The 27,949-nt window shown below is 33.1% G+C and overlaps 2 long non-coding RNA genes across 11 annotated transcripts; one reads left to right on the top strand and one right to left on the bottom strand.

Moving 5' to 3' along the window:
- Positions 1 to 125: 125 nt before the first annotated feature.
- Positions 126 to 6,367, bottom strand: LOC121127266 (uncharacterized). Of its 2 annotated transcripts, XR_005867716.2 has the most exons (3): positions 3,029 to 6,367; positions 996 to 2,983; positions 126 to 893 (listed from the first exon to the last, which is right to left on the bottom strand). It is a non-coding gene; the product is annotated as an uncharacterized lncRNA (long non-coding RNA). The 2 variants fall into 2 exon arrangements; XR_011782602.1 differs by having other exon boundaries at positions 126 to 2,983; positions 3,029 to 5,124.
- On the top strand, positions 3,497 to 27,130 carry LOC121127146 (uncharacterized). 9 transcript variants are annotated; one of them, XR_011782599.1, is made up of 6 exons: positions 3,497 to 3,635; positions 3,693 to 20,696; positions 20,761 to 21,078; positions 21,157 to 21,362; positions 23,467 to 23,729; positions 23,799 to 27,130. It is a non-coding gene; the product is annotated as an uncharacterized lncRNA (long non-coding RNA). The 9 variants fall into 9 exon arrangements; XR_011782600.1 differs by having other exon boundaries at positions 20,761 to 23,729; positions 23,799 to 24,286; positions 26,456 to 26,865; positions 26,998 to 27,130; XR_011782601.1 differs by having other exon boundaries at positions 3,693 to 7,214; positions 7,281 to 20,696; positions 20,761 to 23,729.
- The last annotated feature ends 819 nt before the right edge of the window (positions 27,131 to 27,949 follow it).

Below are 27,949 nucleotides of genomic sequence, written 5' to 3'. Positions count from 1 at the left end.
TGCCACTTTCATCCATAAATTATGTCAATTCATAATTTATTTATGATCATATATAATAAATTTGCATTTTTAAAACTAATAAGACTAGAATCTTAAAAATTTCGTGCCAATTATTAATCAACAACTGAGATATGAGCGTTTAATATATGAAAATTCGAGTTCGGGGTCCAACTTAAAATTCCCTCATGAAATAAACAGAATAAACATAAAAAACATATAAAAATGAAAAGGCACTATCAAAAAGTACAAAGTTGGTCCAAGTCTACAAGTCAGAAGATTTTGTTTGGAATTTAGCTTTTTTTCGATTAGCTTCTGAATTCTTAGCTGTCATTTTCTTTTTTGTTAAAAATCGGACCCATGACATTAAACAAAGCGAAAGAAATTTTTTGAAAAAAAGCTGACTTCCTCGCACTTTACTCCCACAACGGCGATAATGTCAAAGTTAAAACTGTCCTGCATCCTGTCAATGAATGTGGCAACAAATGAAGCTCTAGGATTTGGTGTGCCAAGTATACTCTTTCTCTTCGGGAGTAGCTGTGATGTAAGAGAACATTGAGTGAGCATGAAGACAGGAGAGGTAAGGTCGGATGGAGTCGAGAACCCCCCTGCTCATTATGTCGATGAACTCTTTCAGGTCTACATGCTCATTGGTTGGGTTATCGAAGGTTATTGAGTCCGGAGGTGTGTCTCTGATGACCATTAACTCTTGGCATGATGTACAGCTGATTTTTTTCTTCAAGAAAAACCAATGTACCCGGCAACTAAGTAGAGAGCATTACTCTCTCCCTTGGAAGCTAGTTCCTGGAGGTCATCTAGTTGCCAGTTAGTCAAAATGAGCTCAGCTTTTACCAGGTCTTCATCCTGGAGAGCTTTAATTTCTGAAGTAGTCATACCTGAAAATTAAAAAAAGTAAAATATTGTTATGATATTATCATATTGTAAAAATAAATGATGCCTAAATAAAGAAGCTTACTATTAACAAATATCTTATTTACCTGAGAATTTGACAAGACTCAGAATACGAATCTTTTTCTCTGCTTCCAGGATCGTCTCACGCTGATGTAGTAGATATTTCTACTTAGTTGTATGTACCAGGATGAACTTTCTTTCTATGGGATCAGACTGGAACATAGCGAGGAGTAAATAGGAGAAGATACTCTGCCAGATCTGCTACGGCAAGGCACGTCTGCTTTGTTGCTAGGAAGGCTTGTGCTGTGAGGCCAGGTGATTTACTGTTTTGCCACTCGATGAGAAAGTCGACAAAATCTCTCAAGAAAGAGAGGTCACTTTTGTTCTTCTCAGGATATTCAACATAATTCTGACAAACTCTGAAAATTCGGCTCAGTCTTTCAACTCCAGTCTATTGTCTTCTTTGGAGTAGTACTTAAGTGCTCCAATTGATGATTTGTGGAACACAGCATGCTGTTGTAGTTCATGGAACTGTTTAACCCTACGTGACGTGGTCGCGCCTTGAGTTGGTCTTGATGACGCTTTAGGAGTTGAGAGGTTGTTGAGGCAGTTTGGCCATAGGGATGGTACTACATCTGGTTTGAGGTACCTGTAAAAGAAGGACAGTTATAAGCATACGCATCAAAAGGAGCAGCTGTCTTACCTCTTCTTTAGAGTCTTGCCAAGGGTCTGACTACTTTTAGACTCACAGATGAAATCAGAGTCGTTGAAATGCAGGGAACACCGCTTTATACTTTTGGATGGTGCTTAATCTGTCTTCTTCAGATCTGTTTCTCTTGGAATGGCTTTCAGCCAGGCGGTATCAAGTCCGGGGGTTCTCTCTTTGTTTGGCCACAGATGGATCGTAACATCTGACTGTTGTGGTTCGTTGTCATAGCCCGTTCTCCACCCCGGAGCACAACACTTAGTGGCCATGATTGGAATTACAAAACACAATAAAGATGGTGTCCACAAAGTAACTAATAGTAATAACTTATTACTTATTATCTTACCAAACACGTTGCATTGCTTTTTTTCAATGGACCCATGTTGCACGCGTATTTGAATTCATGTTTGGGGGTGCCCGGTCCTGCTTACAGGAGTCCTTGATCGTACCGACTGCTGGGCCAGAGAGGGAGATTCTGACGTCATAGAGAATATAAAGGGTAACAAATCCAAATTCACAAAAGGTCAAATTTAAGAGCTGGGACTACGTTGTGGGCCAAGAGAGAGCAGTTTGGTATCTTTGGAGTATGATATTATATCTTATTTACATTTTGCAATATATATATTATTACTAATTGATTATTATTATTACGATAATAATACCTATTCGCCATTCCAAAAAAGTATAATGTATGTGCACAAATGAAACTCTCAGTTGTGCAGTTGCCATTTGTGATTCTCCTAACATAATTTATCATCATTTTTCAAAGGATCCCTCAAGGAGGAAAAATGGGAAAGTGCTTGTCATCGAAAGGGCCCCTTAGGAAAATACCCTAGAATTTCTGAGAATCATTTTCAGGAAAATGCGATTAAAAGGGATTTAAGAGGTGAATCGCTGGGACTATTTATAAAAAGAAAATTGAAAAAGATACTATCCCTAACAGAGGTTTCAAAGGAAAACAAAATGAATTAAAAAATTGTGGACCATTTTGAAGAAGATTCTAATGAAATATATTTGGAGACATTAGGCAAATCATCCAAAGCCAACGTAAAATCAACTCAAACACTTGTGTTAGAAAAGGTTAACGCATTTAATCAAGCATGTGTATCCCCGATTATACAAATTAGTTGGGCTTATAATACCATAAAAGATCCACTCATTCTACTAAGGAAACAGAATGCAGATTTACACGAAAAAGTGAAAATCCTTCAATCAAAATATTATTAAAATCCAAATCTAATTTTAAGGAAGCTATTAAAGGAGAACTGGAAAAGAGATTTACTAAATCTCAATGTAAACTCATTGTCAGTGGGAAGAGGTTAGGAAAATAGAATGAGGAGGGTTCTGTTAAAGGACTGATACTGAAGTCTCTTTGCTCAAAAGCCTACAGTTACATTCAATGCAGTGGTCTACCTCCGGTTCCTAATGTAACCCTCAAACTGTGGATCCGAAATTTTAAAATAGCTTCTGGAATAAAATCAAATATTATTAAAATTATCGCTCAACAAATCAAATCCAACAAAACTCCATATAGAAACTTAGCTGTCTTGTTCTTTCATGAGATGAAGTTCCTGACCAAATCAAAAAAGGACTTCGGATGTGCTTATGGAGTAAATTTGGATATACAAAAGGATATTCTCCAATGCATGATAATGGGATTGGAACAATGATGCAAATTAAGAGAAATAAAAATGGTGAATTGGTGTTGCCTATGTGTTGCTTTGAAGCCCTACCAATAGGGCATAAGTATTCCTTCAAAATCTTTGATATCATTGTACCAATACATAAATAATGAAATTGGCCTTCCATATATATCTTGTTTGAATCAAGATTGTCTTGAAAACTTTTTTTTCAAGAATAAGATATATTGGACGAACCCACTCTCATCCTAATGGGGTAGAGGCCATGGACCGATTTCGGATACTCATAATAAGTGACTCAGAAAAAATGGTTGTTGAAAATGCTCCCGTCAGATCTGAAGGAGACCAATGTTTTGTTTCTATGTTTCAACAAATTACAGGTTGTAGTATCAACCAATGCACTAATGTATATACACTAATCTTGCATATCCTTTTAGGTCCTATTTTGAGCAAAGCAGATTAAGAATATAACATAAAATTTATTAAGACTTTGATGATATAATTTATCCTCAAATCATTAAAGGTAAGATTGAGGAAGATATAAATTATGATGAAAATACAATAGAACAACAATCTAATGATTTATATGTGACCAAATCGTTACATCAAAAATTTCCCCCTCTGGGGCGTAATACTTCCAGCATCCAAGTTCCTCCAAGTCTATGGCTTAAAACATTGTCAAGAGGGGCAATGCCTCAACTATCGGAATCTTTTTGGAATTTTGCAAAAAAAAAAATAGAGAATCATTTCATGAAGCTTTATGGGAATTCTTTTGATACCGAACCATATGAGATGGATCGACTCATCAGCACAATTGTGGAAAAGTATCTTAAGGAAGAATAGAAAGTTATAATAAAATTTATTCGCATTCGTACTTTCATTAGACTAAAGTATATTAATATTGTAAACAAAAGTGGCATAAAAAGAAAAATAGCAAGTAACGTGCGAAAAACTGCTCATTTCATTAGTTAAAAATAAAAAACGGAAATTATATATATATATATTTTTTAGGCTCATTATTTAATCTTAAACAATTAACTTTCGAAATGTGAGTACCTGTGTTCTAGCTGAGTTTAAAAACCTTGTCAAGCCTCGGAAATTGGATGGCCAATATTTTTTAGAAGTAAAAGAGTTCTTCTTTAAAACAACTGTAATGTTATTGGGAACGAAGTTTTCTTCTTGTGTCAAATCATCAAAGAGTCATTATGAGAACTGTTTGACTGTGGATTAATCAGTTCTATTTCAATAAAATATTCATTTTAAGATACTTAAGTTTAACTAAATCATAACATAAGAATGGATATTATGATATTTTTTAAATTCACGATATGTAATTATGTTGCACTTCAGCACTATGACCTATTCTTCCATACCGGGAGTGACGAAGTAACACGATCTTTTGTTGGATTGAACTCCACATATTATCCAGGGAGTCTTCATCTAGTATCTTCTATTTGATGAGTAATGCTTATGATAATTTATAGCCATCCTAACGAACGACTGTCAATACAAATAACTTATAAGTAATTACAATATATATGGATTGAATATATTTTTCTTGGATTAAATGATAGAATTGATGATAACAAGGGTGAAGAGTTAACACTGAATAACAAATGAGCCTAAAATTTAATTTTCCTAAATGGATTTGAGTGAAATCCGACAATCTACTTCGTTCCTCGCTGCAGTCCACTATTGCAAGGTGATTCTCTGTAGAAACTGAGACTTAACTTCATATGCTTCTCAACGATGTGGAAGATCCTCAATAGGATTGAATGTTTTTTAATAAAATGAAGACAAGAATGTAGATTGTTTCTTTTCATATACGATGGAAAATGTAAACAAAACACGCGACTACTTATACACTATGACGTCACTATTAAAAGTGTGGTGGAAGTCAAACATAAGTAAAGTTGATAAATCTGTAGAGAAAAACGCGTGCAAAGAGAAGGGGGGAAAAAATACATATGGTATCATTGTTTAAAATACTGATGTTATTATCAGCTGCCTGCTTTATTATGATTTTTGAGGGTATAACGAAAGTATTTATTAGCAAAATGTTTAATGAAGATATACTACGTTTTTTATCTGTTACAGTAGATTAGAAAACGTCACACTCCATGAAATTGTAATTCATTATGAACCTTATTCTCAAAATAATAACTAATGACACGACAAAGTAGAGTATTTCGAAATATATTTGAAGTTCCAAGTATAAAAAGGAGGCTTAAATTAAATATAATCTACATACTAAAAAATAAACCATCATACATTTATGTTAAATATACAAAATTAAACAGTTGGAATCATATAACTAATAATAAAAATAAATTATAAATACAGAATATTAAAATAATAGATTGATCAAATAATATTTTTTTGTTCTGACATGAATTCAGTTAAATATGTCATAACTTTAATTTGCTACACACAAGCCAGACGTGGAGTTTAATTAAAAAGATCATCAGCCTTGTTTCCTAATGTGGAAGTTGCTATATACAATTGTGCACAGAATAGATATGTCTATCGATGAGAGCTAAATAATTATCAATAATAAAGTGAATGTCAAAATCATAAAATTAGACAATAAATGTTGTTATAAAAAAAATGTTAGAATTAAATGCATCGTAAAGATTTAGAGCAAAAGCTAATTATGTTGTAATCCCCGGCGATATTAGTCCTTATTAAGAGCATCAAAAAATATTTTTTCCCCGTTACTTATGCTTGTAAAACGACATACTATTATCATGAAGGATACGCACAATTACTAATAATAGTGCTACACCCAATGTTCTTGTGACCATTTAAGCAGTTGTTTTTGCCTTTTATGAGTTTTCTGAACACCATTTCTTGGGGCTTATCAACCATAGCCAATCCTTAAGTGATAAAAAAGTAATATTTATTGACTATGTAATATTGGAAAACCTAATGATCATACCCAGGTCTTTAAGTGAAGAAACTAGTGTCAGATAAACTAGTTGCGAACCATCCAGCGCTACTACTCACGTTGTTGTGACCATTTAAGCAGTTGTGGTTGCCATTTAATGAGTTGTGTATCATAATTCTTGATATGTTTAGCTAAAATAGAATCATATTTTATGGTTAGATTAAAAAAAATTGAATACTTACTGTTAGATAGTACAAAACTCAGAGTTCCATTTCGATATTAGTAAATACTTTTTACTGATAACTTTATCGTCATATGGTGTGGATGACTCAAAACATTTTTATATGTATTTTTATAAATGACATTAGTACCAACATCTTCCATTAACTTAATGATGGTTCCTTGGGAAGGGATAGGTTTACCCGTGTATTTCTCCATAATTTTTTTGAACGTAGATGATTAGCAATGGATAAGGGTATATACATACATGCAATAAGCATCTTTGTGAGATCAGAGTTAAAGTCTAACTTGATGTATTCATCATTAACTTGATTTTTTAGTTGAATATACATGCTCTTGATATGAGATGAGGATAATGAGTGGCGTGTAATTCTAGACAAGGGACTAAAGGCACATTTATATCGACAAATCCGACAAGCCATCTGTTTCTTATCCGGTAAGTATTTTCCAAATTCCTGGCCCTCCATTTTCATAAATCCAGACATAAGGCGACGTTATTTTAGGCATTTTATTCAGTTTTCTATCGACTATCAGCATCTAATATTATATTAATACTGAATATTAAAGGCGGGAATGATAACGTTCTTGATTGATAGAAGAAGATGTACATTATTTAATCGATGAATCCATAAGTATTTCTTCTCTTCCCATCGCACGCTTTTCTATTCTTACCAAAATTATCACCCTTAGTTATGGTTAAGGGTGATAATTTTTTCATCAACACATTAAATAGTAAAAACAACTGCTTAAATGGTCACGACAACGGGGGTAGTAGCATTGGATGGTTCGCAACTAGTTTGTCTGAGACTATTTTCTTCACTTAAAGACTTCGGTATGATAATTAGGTTTTCCAATATTACATAGTCAATAAATATTACTTTTTTTTTTATCACTTAAGGCTTAGCTATGGTTGATAGGCTCTAAGAAATGGTGTTCAGAAAACTCATAAAAGACAAAAACAACTGCTTAAATGGTCACAACAACGGGGGTAGTTACATTGGTTGTAGCATTATAATTAGCAATTTTGTATATCCTTCATGATAATAGTATGTTGTTATATAAGCATAAATAACGGGGAAAATATCTTTTTTTGATGCTCTTAATAAGGGGTAATATCGCCGGACATTACTACATAATTAACTTTTGCTCCAAATCTTTCAGATGGATTTATTTGTAACATTTTTTATTAGTATATTTATTGTCTAATTTTATGATTTTGACATTTACTTTATTATTAATAATTAGTTAGATTTCATCGGTAGAGATATATCTATCCTTTGCACAATTGTATATAGCAACTTCCACATGAAGAAGAGGGGTGATTATCTTTTTGATTAAACTCCACGTCTCGTTTGTGTTTTGCAACCTAAAGTTATGACATATTTAACTGAATTCCGGTGTCAGAACAAGATCAATCTATTATTTCAATATTCTGTATGTATAATTTATTGTTATTAGTTATATGATTCCAGTTGTTTAATTTTATATATTTAACATAAATGTATGATGGTGTATTTTTTATTATGTGGATTATATTTATCTAAAGCCTTCTTTTTTAAAATTGGAACTTCAAATATATTTCGAAATACCCTACTTTGTCGTTTCATTAGCTATTATTCTGAGAATAAAGTTCATAATGAATTACAATTTCATGGAGTGTGACGTTATAAAATCTACTGTAACGGATAAAAAACGTCTAAGTCAATTATACGTAGTATATCTTCATTAAACATTTTGCTAATAAATACTTTCGTTATACCCTCAAAAATCATAACAAACCAGGCAGATGATAATCACATCAGTATTTTAAACAATGATACCATATGTATTTTTTCCCCGTTCTCCTTGCACGCGTTTTTCTCAACAATATTATCAACTATAGTTATGGTATAACCTTGTATTTCTATTAACCTTAATCTATATGAAAAATAAATTAAACAAAAATATATAATCAACCTAGTAAAAATATTTTCATCTTTAGAAAGAGCTAACTGACTTTGTTTTTGATTCACAAATATATCTATTGGAGATTTTTTTTTTTTGAGACTGCACATCGAACATCGTGTCCAGTTATTTGTAGATTTGACCTGTGTTTTTTTAAATCCCTAATGGTATTGAAATAGTATATTTACAAAGCCAAGTCGACGAGTAAGAATCAGTAGTTAAACGGCAGATTCCGCACAAAAAAAGGATTTGCAGGCTTGAACATTAAACGGCTGCTCACATTAAATTACATTTTTAAGGGAAAAATCGAACGGCGTTCACGCTTTCTGTTCGTTTTTAGAACAAATGAACGACGAACAGAAGAAAAATGAACGATGAACGTGAAGAAAATATGAACGGCATTCATTTTGACGTTCATTTAGTTACTTTCTATATGGAGTCGCTTTTTAACTATTTTTTCAAAAGATTACTATTTCTTTTTGTTTAATTATGGGTATAATTATAAGGATTACCTTTCAGGGTGACTAAGATATAGTTTTATATGTATATTCAAAAATTATAGATCTGCTTTTGTGTGTGGAACTTTCAATTACTTTGTACATTGATTACTTTCTATTAAATGCCTAACCAAACCATTTGTAATTAATCGACCAATCATCATAGCGGGATCAATGTTATTGACAAGTTGGACGGAGACGTTTGTATTTTAGCTGAAGAAATAATTTGCAGACAACACAAGATGGATAAAAATAATAAACAAAGTGATATAAATTGTCTGAAGTTATATGTAGTTCAATGGAAAGGGATAAGAATTCATTACGATTAGAAGACACTCATATTTAATCACTTAAATGGCCACAAAAATAGGGGATTAGCAGATCTGTACTTATGGTGTACATAAGGAGTTATAGTTATTTAAGACAGTTAAGTGCAGGTTTTTAAAAATGGATATTTATATCATTTTAAACATTTATTACTTCATGAATATTTAATTTATTTGAACTTAAGGTTTTTTGCTAAGGATGCTCATGATAATCGAAATAATACCTTATTGTTATATTTTCTAGATATAAAGTACTTTTAATATTAATGGTTGAAGCGATTTGTAACGACTTTTTTTAGAAATACTTTTATTTTATTTTATACGATACATTAGAAGGATAACAAGGGAATAACTGTACGAATTTTGAGACTCGTAAATTCAGTTTTTATTAAAAAAATATAATTGTGATATGACAGAGGCTTCAACAATTTCTGTTTGTTTTGATATTAATTAAAAGACTTTATTTTGTAAATTTTAATTAGGTATACCTTTTTGCATGTAAATACTTAATTTATAAGTAATAGTCAGATAATATATATGCAAATTTTGAGACTTAAAAATTCATAAAAAAAAAAAATTATAATTTCAAAAGAAGGAGTTCATCAAATTCGGAAAAAATGTTAAACCTTCGGTCTTAATGTGTTTATGTTTGTATAGTATCTCTAAACTTAGCCTTGCTTCAAAAAAACTTCTTATTTTGATTAAGCTCCTGCGTCCTCCCTTTCACGTTGTGAGAACAAACAGAATAATGTGTTAGAATAGAGGTACTGTCTAGACTAGGGGTTTTCAAACTTTTTGAAGCTGGTGCCCCCTTGGCTTCCATATAAGACACATTTCTTCCAAAATGAAAATATCACATTAGTGAACTAAACACAAAATATATGTTTAAAATAAATTAACCATAGGTTTTCCCAATTTCTACTTATGAGGTCGGTGTACTTGGTGTAGGGACATTAGTTTCTCCATAGCATGTTGAAACACACTAAGAAGAAGACGTGTATATCTGTTTGGGAATTCTTAATTTTGTGATTTACGCATCAATTACGACCCATTCATTTCTGTGTAAAATAGTCAAATTAGTTACATGCAAATAAATTAATTAAGTAAAACGAAATATGGACTAAATAAAAGAATATAATTTTAGATGTAAATTCTTATGACTGAGAGTTGTCCTTGTATGTATGAAGAATATCCCTAACTCCGGAAGCCGGGTTGAAGCGCTTGACACGAAGTTAGTTCAACGTCCCATGCCCAGAATACAGGTTCTGTTTGACTTAGACAAGACTTTAAAAGGATCCAAATATGTAGGAGCAAGGGATGGTTTAATCCGCTTATTTCTGACCAAAACATAATCCAACTTCTTAAGAGCTTCCAACGCCGCCCTGACTCTCACCAGAGGCTCGGGAATAACTCTTGGTGGATCATGCTTCATCTCATTGAAGCTCTGAAACAAGCTCTGAAACAAGCTCTTATCGTTGGGAGCACCAGCACATTCGGTCAATGATAATAGTAGCCTTGGAGCTGAACCTAAGACGTAGTAAATTTGAGAAAATGATGTTCCTGGAATTGCTGGGATGGTAGAACGAAGACCGAATATCACGAATGGAAGTGCGTCCACCCAAGATTAACCTTACTGATTCCTTTATGAAGTAAGAGAAGTCTTCTAAGTCCCTTGAAACCTCTCAATAATGCAGTTGGACTCAGGGTGATACGATGTGGTGAATAGGCTTCTCGAACCAAGGAGTTTTACCAAGCGTTTCCATAGGGAACCAGTAAATTGAGCTCCCCGATCTGAGTGTATGGTCTGAGGGACTCTGAATCTCGATACCTATCCTGCTAAAAAAGTACAGACTATACTTTCTGCTTAGTGTCTTCTGTAGGAAGTGCTTCAGTGACCTAAACACTATAAATACGGTCTCATAAGGTAAACAGTTTTGCCTTATGGATTTGCTTCTGTTCCTTCTATTGCGCAGGCGGAGAAGAAAAATTGTTCAAAGGTATTCGTGGAGTCAAAATATACATATACGACGCTTCCTTTTTTTTCTAAAACTAAAGAAGAGCATCTGAATACGTTGAGAGCCGTCTATTCAAGAATCAAAAGTGTTAGTGGTGGTTTAAAAGCCAGTAGATGTTCTTGTACTGCAAAGCAACTCACTTACCTCGGTTTCAAAATATATAAGGAAGGAAGGTCTTTGTATTCTGAATTGGTAAAGCCTGTCTTGAATTTCTCTGTCCCTTCAAATGTCTCTGATATCAAATCATTCTCGGGACTTGTCCAAATATATGGGTATTTCATTACAAAGATTTTGAGTGCATTCAATTCTTCATAAACTACTAAAAAAAAGAATGGATTCTTCATAGTCTAATCAAGCTAATGATATAGTTGTGAATATCAAGGATTCTGTATCTAATATTTCATGCTTAATGCAATACGACCTTTCCTTTTATTTATCTTGTTCTGGATCTTGGTGCTTTTTTATCCTAATTAGATAAAGATTTTAGCGCTCTGTTGCCTTTTCCTCAAGAAAGCATTCTGGATCTGAAATGAATTATTCTTAGATAGATAAAGAAGCCACATCAATCATCTATGGACTTCAAAATTCGAACACTATCTTATAGGACGTTCATTCATAATCAAATCAGATCATCGTCCCTCGCAGCACATTTTTTATCCTAGAAAGGAGTGAAATTCAGTAGTGTCTGCCAGTCATTCACTTTTTGCAATTAGGATGTTGTTATTAAAAATGACAACATCCTAATTACAAGAAGCTGTTATTTTTAATTACAACATCAAATAAATCACATCTGTGCATACATCCACTGGTGATTCACTGTCTCGTGGTCTGCTGAATAATGCACCTAATAGTAGGGACTCTGGGGAAAAAGGAAGTGCAACTCAATTGAATTCTCCAGAAAGAAAAAGTCTGAACTATTGGATCTACAATGGAAGATCATGTATTTCCCTTAGTCATTGCTGTAGCTAAGCCAGATGATTGGTCGTTTGTGCAAGATGAGGGGTTCCGTTTCAAACGTAATGCGTTATCTGTGGATAATTATTTTCTCTTTTGATGGATAAGATTCGTTGTCCAAAGAAATTACGCACTCAATTCCTTCAAGAACTCCACATCAATCATACTGCAATGGTAAAAATGAAAGCGTTAGCACGTAGTAGACTATGGTGGCCTGTTTTAGTTTTTTTTGTTGCTGTATGTTATACTTTTCAGGAAAATGCTTTGAATCCGCTTCTCTATTTTTTCTTTTTGCTCCTTCAAGGGACTGGGACTGAGTGCACGTTTACTATGCAAAGGGCCTAGGTAAAGATGTCCTCGTGATGATCAATGCAGGATCCAAATGGATAAAAGCTGTACAAATAAATAATATATATACTCTTGCTATTCTAAAACAACTATTCCTATAGTTTACCTGTTCTGGTTTCCCTGGTACTCTTCACTCAGACAACAAACTTCAGTTCACATATGATCAATTTAAGTAAAAGGTTATGGAGGGGGGGCGAATCTCACAATTTCTCTGGTGTACCATCTCTAGTCGAAAGTAGTTATGTAAAAAAGGCTGAAAAGAGTCAAAACATGAATTTGAAAATTGATTCTCAAATTTTTTTTGAACATTTTTTTACTGTTACGTTGTGTGAAATCTAGATATTTGTGGTCGAAAATTAAATCCTTCTTTTCTTTGAATCGTATGTGCTAAGAACTTGTTTCTTAAAACTGGTGTATTAAATATGACAAACAGAGTTTTAAATTGTTATCGAACTCAAATTATGTCTCTTTCATTCAAGACTGTCTTAGGTCAATCACAGAAGCTACACTTTACTAGATGCGAATTGTAAGTTGATTTAAATACACTTGTACATTTTAACCAAGTTTTCGTATTTTCAGTTATGTTATTTTAAAACATGTGTATATTAATTATTAAACATTTAAGGTAGAAAAGAGATATTTATTTCCTAAAAACATATGTATTTATAGAACAAAAATAATATTGATTAAGGTTGTTTTGAGAATCTTGCGTGGAAACCTTCTAGGAGGAAGAACACATCATTTGTGGTTGTTCGATTCTCAATAAGAAACATTTAATTTAAAATTGAGGACTTCCACTGTCAAAAAAGGTTGAATAAAATTTTATTTTTCAGAAGAAAATGAAATATTAGCAAATGTATTAGGTGCCAATTCTATTGTTCATTATTTTCGGTTAATTTTATAATCTTTAAATAATTTATAACATTTATATAAATTATTTTTGATACCTTAATTAATATTGTTTTTGCTTCAACTTTCCAAACAGCTTCCATGTTACCTTCGTCCATATTTTTCTCAAGCTGCTTTCTTAGATTGTCGTCCATCACTGTCTCTTTTTGTATCTTTCTTTTCAGTTTTTCTGTTTTTATATCGTTTCTGTGAATGATTTTCTTTTGTGCCTTGTAATTTGTGTACTTCAACATATAATGTCATCTCCATGCTCAAAGTTTTGTGTTTCTAAATATTCAATTGTCTGGTTTTTGGATGTTCTCATGCGGCTAGAAATATAGTCTATGGTAGCACTTTTGGATTTGTCGTTCCATAATCTTAAGTGGGAGTCTCTTTCCATAGAACCTTTAGTGCTGTAGCTAGGTAGTGGTTTCCTCACCGATCTCAAAATGTGAGTGTGAAAAAGGGAACCAAATACTTTAAAATCTATATAAATAATAGCTCAAAAATGTTTGCTCCTTTCCAATGCTTCAATCGCTGTCTGAATATTTCAGGAAATGTCAGATATTATTCTTAGTTTTAAAAACCCTTTTTGCTCTGGTCCTAACCTTTCAATTAGAATAGGTTCAATTTGACACTCAATTACTACTGAAAGTATTCTGCGTATTTCATTTAGTACAGTGATTTGCCTTCATTTATTAAAGTTTAAGCCATCTCTCTTTTAGATTATCAAAACAATTCGTTCCTATGTTATAACTTCTGGCAGATATCCTTTTTTTTCATGAAGTTTTCCATTTTATAAAGATACAGGACAATCTCTTTTCCTGCATTTACGTGATACTCAAATTATCAACAACCCATTATGTAAAATAGATACAAGGGCAACTGTGCCTCGAGGAGTAATCATAGGTGATTTTTGTTCTTTTGTCATCCAATCTATTTTCTCCAGATGCAAACTCACTCTATAAACTTCGTCTATTGCATCGTACACCGGGCATAACCTTCTAAATTCTTTATTCTTAAAGTCCACATTCCCTTGAAGGCCTCTAACGACCTTCAATTTTGCTCCCATACTATCCTCTTTATTTACTTTATTAGGAACATCTTTTCACACAAGTGTGTCTTTTAACTTTACTCCCGAAGTGTTAAGGCTATCATCTAAATCCGTACTAATTGTGCCTATCTTTCCCCTACATTTTTTCCCAAGACGTTTAGTCTCTTTGATTTCCAGATCGTTAGAAACATTCATATAGATATCTTGGGATCATCTGGCCAGTATTCACTGTAGAGGAACGACGGACCTTGATGCCCAATTTTAATGTCATGAACAGTTATATGTTTTGTGAGAGCATCTGCCGGGTTTTGCTTTCCTGGAACGAAACGAAACAATTCTGCCAAAAAAGTCTCTTGAATCTCTGATACACGAGGTTGCACATAAGCAATAAGAGTCTAAGAGTCTTTATCATTTCGAATCCAGTTTAATACCGTCTTTGAATCACTCCACATATAAACCTTTTCTGTTTCCCATAGTAGCGCGTTTATAATAGACTTAATCAGTCTTGTCATGATCAATAATCCATTTAGTTCAACATTTGATTCGAATATGATTTACGTAAGACTTCGCCACTATAAACCTGACTTCAAAACTTCCGTTCCCAGTCTCCATCGAACCAACACACAACCTCCATAAACTAATTCTCTTCCATCAGCAAATCCATGAACTTCAGGTCTTTTTGCTACATTTTTTGTACGCAATGATTTTATTATTGGTACTTCCTTCAAGAGTTCCAGTGATTTGATTTTTGTCTTCCATACTTCTGCTTCTTTTTCTTCTAGAACTGTGTCCCAATCTATTCCTCGTGCCCACAACGATTGAAAAACTATTCTCAACTCAATCAAAACAGGAACAACTATTCCTAGGGGATCCCATATTCGAGCAATAGCTGACAAAGTCGTTCTCTTGTTTAGTTAGATTAAATTTGGCCGTTCTCTTACTCCTAGTCGTATATAATCCTACTCCACGTCCCAATTATGTCCAAGGACTGGAATCACCACACATGATTTGCCTGAGTTTAACGCACTGGAATACCATCGGTTTATTTTAAAACCTTCACAATATAGAACACCATCTACATCCATCATTATTTTACTAGCCACCTCATCACTTTCCAAGGATGCAGCAATGCCATCAACATAAGTATCTTCAAATAAGACTCCACTAGCTCCTAGGTACTCATTGGCATATTTTTCATCAATAAATCTGACGGTACTTTGACATAAGTGCGGGCTAGGCTTACCTCCAAATATCAGATATTTTCAGATTCGCTCTTTCATCTCCATTTCTCCATAAAATGCGTTGATATTTTCTATCATCATCTTAAACAAAAATACGCTAAAACATTTTTGAAATGTCACCATGGAAAGCCATTTTGTCTTTTTCTAAATATTATGAAAACTTCAAATACTCAATTCGTCAAATCAGGTCCTTTCTTGAAACAATAATTATAAGTGAATCCCGGCCAAACTTATTTTGCTGAGTTACACACAATTATTAAAGGAATTGATTTGGTTGTTGTCTGTAGGACTCTTCGGATATTTAAATAGAAACCTTTTTCGTTGTCTTTCAGTTTAATTTCTTGTATAAATTCATTCTCCTTTAATTCGTCCATGTGATCATTGGATAATTCCATATGCCCATCCCTTTTCAGTTGTTTCTCATGTTACTTCATTGCTTTGACAGCTTCCTCTCTATTATTTGGAAGCTTTGTCGGAAACTCCTTTTCTATGGTAGTCTCACTTCTACGTGACCATTTACCAATTTAATATCTTCCTTCACCTTCTTCATGAAACAATACTCGTCAAATTCCTTCTCAATACACAAGCACAATCTAGTAGGTTTTACTCTTGATCGATCATTTAACCCATCTATTCTAAAAACGTTGACTCTCCTTCTAACACAAAATAGAGAATTGTGTGACACTTCCTTAACTCTACCAACAATAGCGCATCCTAGAAGAGACTTGATTAGACTGCGGTAATTTCATTTGCGTTTTATTCGTCCCAATTCTTCCAGAAGATATTTAAAATCTTGACCGCTGACTTCATCAATTACTCCACCTTCTTCTATCTACTCTGTCATACAAACACTTTAAATGTGGATATTTGATAAAAAAATCCTTTTCTAATTACAGCGATATCCCTCATATATTGCCTATAGAAAACAAGTGCAGATTGTCAGCGTTTTCTGCTTGATTTTGGTTCATACAACGAACAATGACATTATATTTCCTTGTCTTTTCTTCATGTAACATTCCACCAATAACCTCGTAACAAATCTTACCAGGTATTTCATTTAAACCTAATTGAGACACTAAATCTTTTCTTTTAAGGCTTGTATCACTTCCAGAATATATTAAAGCTCGAACTTGTCTCCATAATCCATACCGATGTTGAATTTCAATCATAATCACTGGTAATCGTACTTTATTTACCTGTAGGGTATTAACAACGTGTTTTCCATCTCATTATGTCTTTTGATTGGTATATCAAGGAGATTGTGATGGTTGTGTCCGTTACAAAGATTACATTTTACGAAATTGAGACTCATAGATCTCTTATGTCCAACTTTCAGACATCGAAAACAAACTCTTCTTTTAGCTATGATATTCTGACGTTCTTTTACAGATAATATCACAAATTTCTTATATTTCCTTAGGTCATAACAGTTATTGCCACAGCCAAAATCATACTCCATCTTCACAGCTTCGTTATTGAACATAGACGATAGTGAGTGATGTGGAGTTCTCACATCGTTTCTTTTCCTACATGGATACGCAATTTACCTTAGAAACAAGACTAGTTCATCTACATTGTTATAAATAATTCGGATAATCTCTGTGGTAATTTATGACTTATAATATTTTCTATCAAAAGACATTCTTCAATATATTCTGATTGGCCAATTCTTCTCATCCGATCTCAAAAGTGCTCGATAAATAATGCCAGACTCTTCGTTTGTTCACTATTTCCATTTTCAACTCTTCTTATTTTATGAAACGCTGCCCTTATTTCTCTTGTACATCCTATTCAGTTATTGTACATTCAAATTTATGAAATGCCTCTTTAATTGTCGAGCTTACTCTTACCTCCTCTTGATAAGAATTAGGGAATGCCTGAATCAATAATACTCGCTTTGTCGTTTCATTCGTAACACTTGCTCCCTTTAAGTTTCCTAAAAATGCAGTTTTCCTCAAATGATAATTTTATGTATCTCCATCCCACTTTTCAGGTTTATATCCAGCTATTTGAAGCACCAAACTCTTTGATTCCCTTTTTGTTTCTACTAATTCCTTTACCATATGATTTCTGTATTTTTCACAAATGCTTCTTCCAAACGGGAATGATTAGAATAACAACTCATGGATGCTTCTTCTCAGAGTCTAGCCCCATCACTATCGTTAGCACTAATATTATTGTCAGTACCTTCTTCAAGAAGAGGTACATATTTGGTTCTCATTCTCTCTTCGGTTAGTTCTATATTATTTCCATCAATAGACGTTTCTTCATCTGTTAGTGTAGATCCCATTTCCAAACTTGTGTCTTCTCTTGGCATTTCTTTATCGTTACTAGGCTGACTCACTTTGTCTACCATAAATGTCTCATTTGCAAACTTCATATCTTCTATTTCAAGCTTAATTTTCTGCCCTTTTGAGATATTATCACGACTTCTCTGAGAGTCCAAATCAACATTTTTTACCTTTGCCATCATAACTCTCTCTTCCAAATCTTCTACTTCTCTTACTGCTGGTAAGTTCTCCTTTCGTGCATTGGTTAGCTCTTCTACAGTCAACATCTCAACTTTCTTCCTGTGCTCAATCAGCTTTTTCTTCAAAGTGTTGAGACTCTTCACTGTTCCTTCAAATTTGCCCAATAATTTTTCCAAATCTTTACTTGATAATCTGCTTTCTAAACCTGTTTCCAATCTGTCTTTCTGATTCTCTTTCTCGTCCTGTTGCAGCTTTATTTCATTCCATACCTCTTGAACTTATTTCTCCGACATCTCGTATGTAATACAACACCTGTTGTCCTCCTCGATACAGAATTTCTCGAACAGAGTAACCTAGTTTTTAACTAGAATGAACGGTCTGTGATCTTTAGGACTCGTCCCATTTGACTTCTTAGTAAATTGTTATAATAACACAAACATTAATTATATATAATTATTTTATTAAATTTGTTAAAAACTTTTAACGGAGTCACATCTCTTCCTTTACTAATTACATTGATGATTTTATATATTTGGAAAGTAAGAAAAGGAAAAACAAGTATCAATAGGTTAATCAACAATGAGGGACGTCGATCCAATTAATTATTTCAAATTGAGCTTGTAAAGTGTATATTAAAATTTAGTACATGTAGAATAGAGTAGGTCGATTTTGGAATTAAGTCATTTGACAGACCAAGATAGTAGGATTTTGATGTCTTAAACATAGCAATCTACTTTTTCCATTTCCTTATAGACTCACTATTTTTTGAATTATTAAAAGATGAAGACGGGAGTAATCATCGATCCTTAGAACTATTTTGGCTCTTGCAACTTAAAAAAACTAAATTTTCGATACTTTTACATCCTAAAACATAAAAATATTAAAAAATGAACAATAAAAGTATGCAAAATTTTATAATTCCTGATAATGTTGTTTTTGATAGATCACATAATATGCGAAAAAAACTCACTGATGTTTCCTTCCGGGTTGTGCTTTAAGCATTTACAGACATTTCAAAAGGAAAAGGAAAAAAATAGAAGGAAAATAATGCAAACCAGAAGTGAATGTTTAAAAGCTTGGTGGTTATCCTTGTTCTCTTAGTAATACAGATCCTCCTACTTCCAAAACTTACCTCAAGTAATATTCCAAAAATTGAGCTACCCTATGGGAGAGATAAACCAGAGGTTTGTTCTTGTGTATGTTAGAGGAACATATTAAGGCTATGTGAATTGAAGATATGCTGGTTGGAAAATAGGAGCATTCAATCATGCCAGATGGTTGATTTTGGAAATCTGGTTGATGTGCTTATTACTAAACCTACCCTGCAGAACTACATGATAAGTTGTATCAAATTGTAAAATATAATGTAAAGGCTTATGTAGTCATCCGGTTTGAAATTGAATTCGATTATAAATTTCCTAACTTTACATATTCAACTCCATTCAGAGGACAAAACTTAAGTCAAAATAAGTTGTTTTTAATAGTCGATAGAATGATGCTTTTGCATAGCTTCCAGAAAATATACTTTATTCAATGATGAAAATCTGATGTGACAGAAATTAGACAAACTATCATGAAAAAATTTTAGTCCATAAGGTGGGTGGTTTGTATAAGATATATTAACACACACTGTAATTTTTTTTCATGATTTATTCTTACATATTGACATATTATCAGTCTGTTGAAATGTCAGTCAAAATAACAAGTGAAGCACCTTACTGTATCTATGGGTCAGAATCTAGATATAAACACCCGTTAGATGACAAATTGTTTTACTTCTTAGGGTAACTACAAAAATTATAACGATATTTTCAATAGTTTTGATATCGTATATTTTTAATCTAACAATAAAATACAAAATGTAAGGATAGTAAGAAATATGAGATAATATATCCTTCTACCTTTATCCCATAATTTTGTTTTAGGATTCTGTATTCGAACTCGACTACCAATATCCAATGTACATAAATCCTTAGTACCGGTGTCGTAATAAAATTTGGATTTATTGCGGATTTTATGCAATATATTTAGAATCTCATGAGACGATTTCTTCAATACACTACTGTGTGCTAGAATTTTTGATCTTAGATTCTGTCCTTGAACTACTTCATTGGGAGAGTATCACACTCGCAGGGTGTATTTCTATACTCTTGTTGCCCATCTTTAAACTCTTCCGAATCCATTGTTTTTGTTCCACATTTATTAAGGAGGTTCTTCATATTTTTACAGCTGCCTCGGCCATTCCGTTACTTCGAGGATTATAAGGACTTAATCGAGACTAAACGATGCCATTTTTTTTGTAAAAATTCTCGGAACATATGGGATAAGAAGACAGCAACTTGATCTGATCTCAGATTCTTTGGATATTCAAAACTAGTAAACCATTTTGAAAATGTTTTCATAATTTCCTCCTCACTTTGGTCTTTTTTATATTCTTCAATCACAGAATAAACCTGATAATACACCTACAAATACCAGGTCAGATTTTCCATTTAACATAAACAAATCTGTAGACATGGATTCCAATATTAGTTGTGGTATGCCATCAGGCTTTAAACTCTCCTGGCATTGTGAAGGTGCTTTTTTTTTGACAAGTTTCAAAGTTATAAATAATCATGTCAATATCATTGTTCATTTCAGGCCAGAATATTGTCTCTCTCGCTCTTCTATTGGTTTTAGTCATTCCTTGATGCGACAAATGTAGTTTAGTATGGATGTATCTTTGGCACGCTTTATGGACGGCAATTAGTGTTCCTTTCAATACTAAACCGTCCTCGACAACTAAGTCTTCAATCATGTTCTTAAAAAATCTTACTTAATGATTTTCGACTCTTCCTTTTTCTTTCAGGCCACATTCCACGAATTGTACGAGCGCTCAATAGTCTTTATCTACTTTTGCTATATTTCGTATCTCTTCAATGATTGGATCTACGAAACCAATATTTCGGATTTTATTCTGTATTACAGCTATTCTAATTACTGATAATCTAATCGTGTCTTTCAACCAACTTTCTAATTCTACTTCTTTTTTTCCAGGATCATCTACTTGAGCTAAAGACAAAGCATCTGCAATAATATGGTATTTTCCTTTGTTCCATGATACTTTGAACTGGCAATGTTAAAGGCACATTCTAATCTTCTGTACTTTAGCATTTTCGATTTGGTTTAAAGAATAGTTATTGAATATAGTGGGGAGAGAATGAGAATTAGTTATTATTTCGAATTGCAGGAGTTTAGCTAAGGTAAATATGACATTTTTTAATGGCTCACTTGATGGCAAGGGCTTCTAACTATATCATCGCATATCTTGATTCTGTTTGAATAATAAATCTCGAACCACATTAAATTAGTTCCCATCTTTCTCGATGACGTTGTATTATATGAAATCCAAGACCTTTGGTTCTTGATGCTTCTGTCTCTAAACGTGTTTCTCTAAAAGGATCAAACAGTGCTAGGGATGGTAGCTTAAGTAAAATATCTGTAATAGAGTCCATCGCATGTGAGTGAACTAACTCCCATTTGAATTCATTCTTTGTCTTCAACAAGTCCCTCAATGGTTCGGCCAATTTGCTCAATCAAGATGTTAATTGATTAGCCATACCCATAAATTATCTTAATTCTGTTCTGTTTGTAGGAATGGGAAATTTACAAACAGCATTCAATTTATCTTCGTTGACGGCAATTCCATTCTTCTTTCGCGAATTCAAATTTTTCTAGAATAAATGTGATTCCTTGCGTTTGTTTAAAACTCTTCTTACTCTCCTAATATAATTCTCAAGATCTTCGTCGTCAACGAAGGTATCATCGACTACTTTTTGAACATTTGGGATGCCTTGTAATGATATGTCACACCTACTATTATACATGTCTCCCGTACAAATAAATCCCATAGGAGCTCTCTTAAAGTAATATCTTCCGTATTGAGTAATAAAAGTCGTTAATTTCTGGGGTTTCTCTTCTAGGGGCATCTGCCAATAACCACGCACCGTGTCAAATTTTGTAAAAAAACTTGGACTTCGGATAGATTTCCGAACTGGCTTCCTTTGGAGTTTTCATAGGATGAACTAATCTCTTAACCTGTGGGTTTAACTTGGCTAAGTCAACTGTTAATCTCAGTTTACCATGATGTAACAATAACTAACGGGTGGCACTACTCTGGTATTTCATCTTCTACTTTCACAGTCACATCCTTTTTGACCATATCATCCAGCATTTTTTCACCTGTCCTCGATATCAAAAAGATATTCGTCTTGCACTATGCAGTGCAAATGGCTTCGTGTTTTCTAATAGTTCTATTTTCATGGGTGGGAAATTCATTTTTTTAAATTTATTTTCACAAGAATACACTTGGAAATTCCTCTAATACTTGATTTTCCAATCGTGATTGTTCCTACACTCTTGATGCCTAATGGTTAACCAATAAATTCTTTTTTTTAGTTACTATGGGAAATCAGGATGGAGAACGCCGAAATGGATAGATGCATTCTGAGAGATGAAAATTTCGTTCTCTGGGATATTCCCTACAACATACAAAGCCTCCCTATTGCTGAGACTTCCAAGTTTCATGATAAGTTATACAACACCAAGAATATGCAATGAAGATCCATTCATTCCAACCATCTTTGGATCAAAAGTAGACCCTATGCGATCAAATTTGATTTTTTTTAAATACTTTAGATATAGCAATATAAACCATTGCTCCACAATCACACGCGACTAAAACTTCAACTTCATGGTTTCCATAAGTATCCATTATCTCAATTGGTATTTTATCAGTTTTTAATTTCTGAATGAAATTTTTTACACTGACGGAGTTCTGCTTCGTTGATTTACACATTCTTGCAAAATGTCCGGTTCTTCTACAGCTCAGGCATTCACCGCTCCTCTCTGAACAAGGTTTTTTATTTCTATGCGAATAATCAAATCCACATTCCCCAGAAAGTTTACTCCCACTTCTCTCGAGCGATCTTCTTCGACTGATACTTCTTCTTCAGAACCCCTTCCTGGCAACGGATTTCCTATTTGCATTTACTCCACTTAAGACTAAGTAGTTCAAACTGTTCTGATTTTTCTTTGCTGTCTCAACTGTTCTACATAGGGTAAGGGTGTCTTTCAAATCTAATTGAGAAGTTTCTCTAAAAGCTTCTATCGTATTTCATTATCGTTTGTTACACATACTACTAACGATGCGAGCCAATCCTCTGGTTTCATGTTGTAAATTTCAGCTTCTTCTGCTAGAACTTTTAACCCGCCATAAAATTTGTCAAATGATTCTAAGGGGCCTTGTTTCCTTCTGAATAATTTATATTTATAATGTGTGGCTGCAATTTGTCTCTTTTCTTTTAGGTATGTGCATATATCTTCCAGGACTTCTTCGAGGGATTTCCTTGTATTTGCTAGAAGGTACACAATATGTCGAATTTTTGTAATGAATTCAGGCGAACAAAATATAATCTTGTTTTTTTCAAATGTGGCTCAAACAAACGTAATTATTCCAAGTCTTCAACCACTAAAGGAAGTCAGAATATCTTATTTCATCTCCAATATGATTTGGTAGTTGTTTGTGATTTTTAAGAGAATCGTGTCTGGTAAATTGCTCGTTTTTCTAGGTGAGTTGCTCTCTAAATATTCATCCATCTAAGTTTCAATATTAATGAATCTCTCTTCCATGTGATTAGGCTTTTCGACTACCATTTCGTATTCCAGAGAAGATTCCTGAAGAAGAACACACAATTCCTCTACTTTCTCCTGAAATTTATTGGAAACTTTCCTTATTATTTCCAATGTGGTCTTAATTTTAAAAGTATTTGGGACATCCTCCTCCATGAGCTTTTCGATGTTCTTTATTTGTGCGTCAAACGATCCTATTAGCACACCTCTAGATCTTTGAAGATCGATTATAGGAGATGTCTGATCTATTTTGATCATCTTTGCAATAAGGCGACAAGTGAATCTTCACCTAGGAGTTCTTCGTATCTCTAGTCTCACGTTGCCTAGAACTTTTCTTCTTTTTATTAAAATATTCGAAATTCGATTAGGACTGCCAGCTGCACCATGTGTTATCCGATCCTACTTCGGATATATTCTTAGAATAATCACCGAATAAATACGGGAGACTTCTACCAATGTACACGCGTATTACACATCTATTTCTATTCTAAACTAGGTAAAAAGAAATAATAGGTTAAGAAATTGAGTATTGCTCGTTGAAAGATCACCAAAAGAATTCACAGCTTGGTTGCTTTTGATAGCCAGTCATTTTTGAAGATATCAAACAATCGGGTATGAAAAATTCCTGTTTATTATATGAAAGAACTGTTAATGGCTTAGCTGCGGTTTTCTCGGGCAAAGGAGTGAGAGGAAATCACATTGAAAAGGTCTAATTATTTGAGAAAATAAAAAATAAAACATCCAGAATATACTTCTATATACTACTAATAATAATATAAATATTTTGTTGTTGGCTAAAAAGATCCTGATAATTCTAATTCTTTTGGATTCTTCAAATTATATCAATCAAGAAACACAAATCTACAAATATTGTTTTCTTACTTGCAAAGACAAAAAAGTTATTAAGAATAATGTTGTTAAAAATATTACACTCGATAACAGGTTCATTTTTGCAATTATCATATAAAATGTTCGGGAAATTAAAAACTCTTTTTAAATGTTGCATCGGCGTTGATTTGTGCAAAAAGCTTCGTCCTGTGGCACTTTTTCTTAAATACTGATAATTAACGTTTGATAAAAAAATGGAAAAAAAAATTTAGAAAATGAAAGATTATACATTCAGTTATACATCAATTTTTATTTGGCAACTTTATATGCAAACGAATCTCCAGACAAATTTCTACAAACTTTATTCTGTTTACTTATCACATATTCCATTGGAAGTTCATTTTTTTGCTTCGGAAAATTTTCAGAGATTTCATTTTTTACCCCAAAATTTTTTTGATATTGAATAAATTTAGAAAATGTTGTTTCTCATTGAAAAGCCAATCACTTATTGCTAAATAACTCTACCCCCTGGGGTTCCTGAGCTGCAATAAACGGTTTTTTGATTTTGGGTATAATAAAAGCCCCCTTATATGAACCGCCAAAAATCGACACGCCTGACTTAGCCTGTCCAAGGTCAAAAGAGGGACCCATGCAAAGCCTTCTTTTTTCAACGGTGTGGGAACGTATAAAGGACATGGGACATGTACACACACACTTTTATAATTATACAGATAGTTTTTTTTATTTATGAAAAATAAAGAAAACTCGAAAACCGAATTTTACGGATAATTTGCAAATAATAAGAAATGCTCCATGCACAATCCGTTTCTGTGTCGTAAAAAAGTTTTTGTCAATACACACATAAATAAAAATAGCGAAATTGTAATGGGACTGTGTCTTGATATAGCTTACAACAGAGAGTATGTGTATGTTTACTAAAATCTGACATCACCAGCTTCTCTTTCTAACTGTTCTTCCTGTTTTTTCTCTCTCTCTCTCTCTCTTTCTATACCAATAACTTTTTTCCCCCTAGACTCAACTAGATATTAATCCTACAGCAACCTAATATATTAAAATTCATCATACAATAGATAAATACATCACCATGATAATTATTAACATGATAATCTGGATCGTTCAAGGTACTCCAAAGAGCATTACTATACTCATAATTCCCCATAGTCTCGTTCTATACTTGAATTTAGTTGAGGAAACATGCGTGTAGATATCTTCAATGCTTTTGCATCTGAAGAAGCTGTGATTGGGTGTCTTCAAGCTCAAGGACTCCTTCCATCATTGGTGATTTGTTCGTGCGGCAAGAATTGTAAGAAAGTATTGCGTGCAGGCATCTCCTGGTATAGGCGTTCTCGGGCATCTAGTAGGGAAATATATCCAATTAAAAAAAACTATTTTTCAAAACAGTCACATTTCTTTTAAACATTATATTATGATCATTTATCATTGGTCAAAATTATTAACGGTTTCTACTACAACATACCAAACTGGGGTTTCTAAACTTATAGTTGTAGATTGGTATACTTTACTTTATAAGTTTCTATGTTACAGCATATTTAATATCTAGTTGAGTCAAGGGGGAAAAAAAAGGAAAAGAAGAATAATTAGAAAGATAAAGTGGTGATGGTAGATTTCATTAAATGTGCTCCAGTTTCTCCTTTTATTTCAATATCTTATTATTTTATTTTTTTTCGAAGATGTAATTTAGTGAATTTTCTTTTCTCACGTGTATTTAATATAAGTTCTCTCTTTTTCAATTTCTACAATAATTAGTCTTTTGTGTTATGAAAATTGTCATTTTTCTAATTGTTTTCCCAATAAGTATCACAAGTCGTCGGATTACCTAAAAGTTTCTAGAAAAGGAAGTTCCTCAAGGTTATAGTACTAATGAACCAAAAAGCAGTGACAAAAAATTTCAAAAGATTCCTACAGATATGGAAAGATCTGTAATAGATGAAGAGTATAACGGGAAATTTTCAAAAACTAAAATAGTCAAAACAAGGTTTATCTAAAGTGATGTGGAAAAACAAGAAGGAAATCACTCTTCAGGGAAGGATGATAAAATCTTAGAAGAGAAGTTGGTTGAAACTGAAAAACAGGCAAATAATCATGGATCTCAGGAAAATAAGAGGAAAATATGGATTTTGGAAAATGTTGATGCATTAAATGATGTACCTAATACAGAAAGAAGTCAAAGATTGGTACTTTCACTATCAGTCAATCATAAAACAGGTACGCATATAACGGGAAATGAAGACAGCAATTCGGAACCATTGGAAGATATTTCATTAGATTCGAATGAAAATATAAGCCAAAGTTTTGGAAGATTAGCATATTTTTGACTATTTCTACTCTCAATTTCAGAATATTTTTGGAAGCCAACGCAGCAACAGAAATCATATGACATGAATCCTGAAAAAATATCTTGTGTATGTAAAATATAGTATTAAAAGTAATAAAGCACCGGGACCTGAGGGGTTAGGTGGTAAAATTTCTACAATCCTCCCCAATTTTTTTTGGTCCGTTTCTCTTTAAGTTTGGAATTTTGATGAAGAACTATGGAAGGTAGAATTGCACTCATCGCTAAGAAAGGAGACAGTATCATTGGAGGGCAATAGCAGTTTTGAACGAAACATATATAATCTTAGCAAGAGTAATTTCAAAACAAATTGAGCCTATCCTCAACCAAAAGATAGGGATTAATATAAAGGATTTCTAAAAAATAAGAAATTAACTGATACATCTAGAAATATTAAAGCTTTGGTTGATTCTTTGAAGGAGAATAAAAAAATTGGGGAAATCCAAAAGGCATTTGATTCTATTAAGCACACCCATATACTTCGACCTTTTACGACGCTATTGCCTAAGCGTTTTTTCAATCCCATAAGAGCAGTGCTTTATAATAGATCATCTACGATTGAGGTCGATGGTTGGGTAAGTGCGCCTATTCTTCTTAAAATGAGCTGCAGGTCTAGATGTACAGCAGCATCGTTGTAATTTATTGCCGCAATTGAATAATTTTGTATACATCGGCTATACAGATATAGCTGGTTTGAAACTTCGTTAAACATTTACTTGATAATTTTTCAGATGGTGTCTCATTATTTGTCGAAGTTAACACTGAAAGTCAGTTAGTTGGAAAAATTAAAGTCTTTTAAAAAAACTTCCCACAGGTCTAGTTTGATAATTTATAAAAGTAAAACTGCTAATCTCCCAGGAGGGACTTTGAACCCAGACTCTTTGACTCAACTTTTAGATTATAATATCAAACATAGGGTTGAAACTTTAGGCATAGAATGGCAAATACACGTTAAAA

The sequence above is a fragment of the Lepeophtheirus salmonis genome, chromosome 12, assembly GCF_016086655.4.
Source record: "Lepeophtheirus salmonis chromosome 12, UVic_Lsal_1.4, whole genome shotgun sequence".
Taxonomy (NCBI): Eukaryota; Metazoa; Arthropoda; class Copepoda; order Siphonostomatoida; family Caligidae; genus Lepeophtheirus; species Lepeophtheirus salmonis.
Note: the sequence above shows the minus strand (reverse complement) of the source record. Positions and strands in the feature narration are given on the sequence as shown.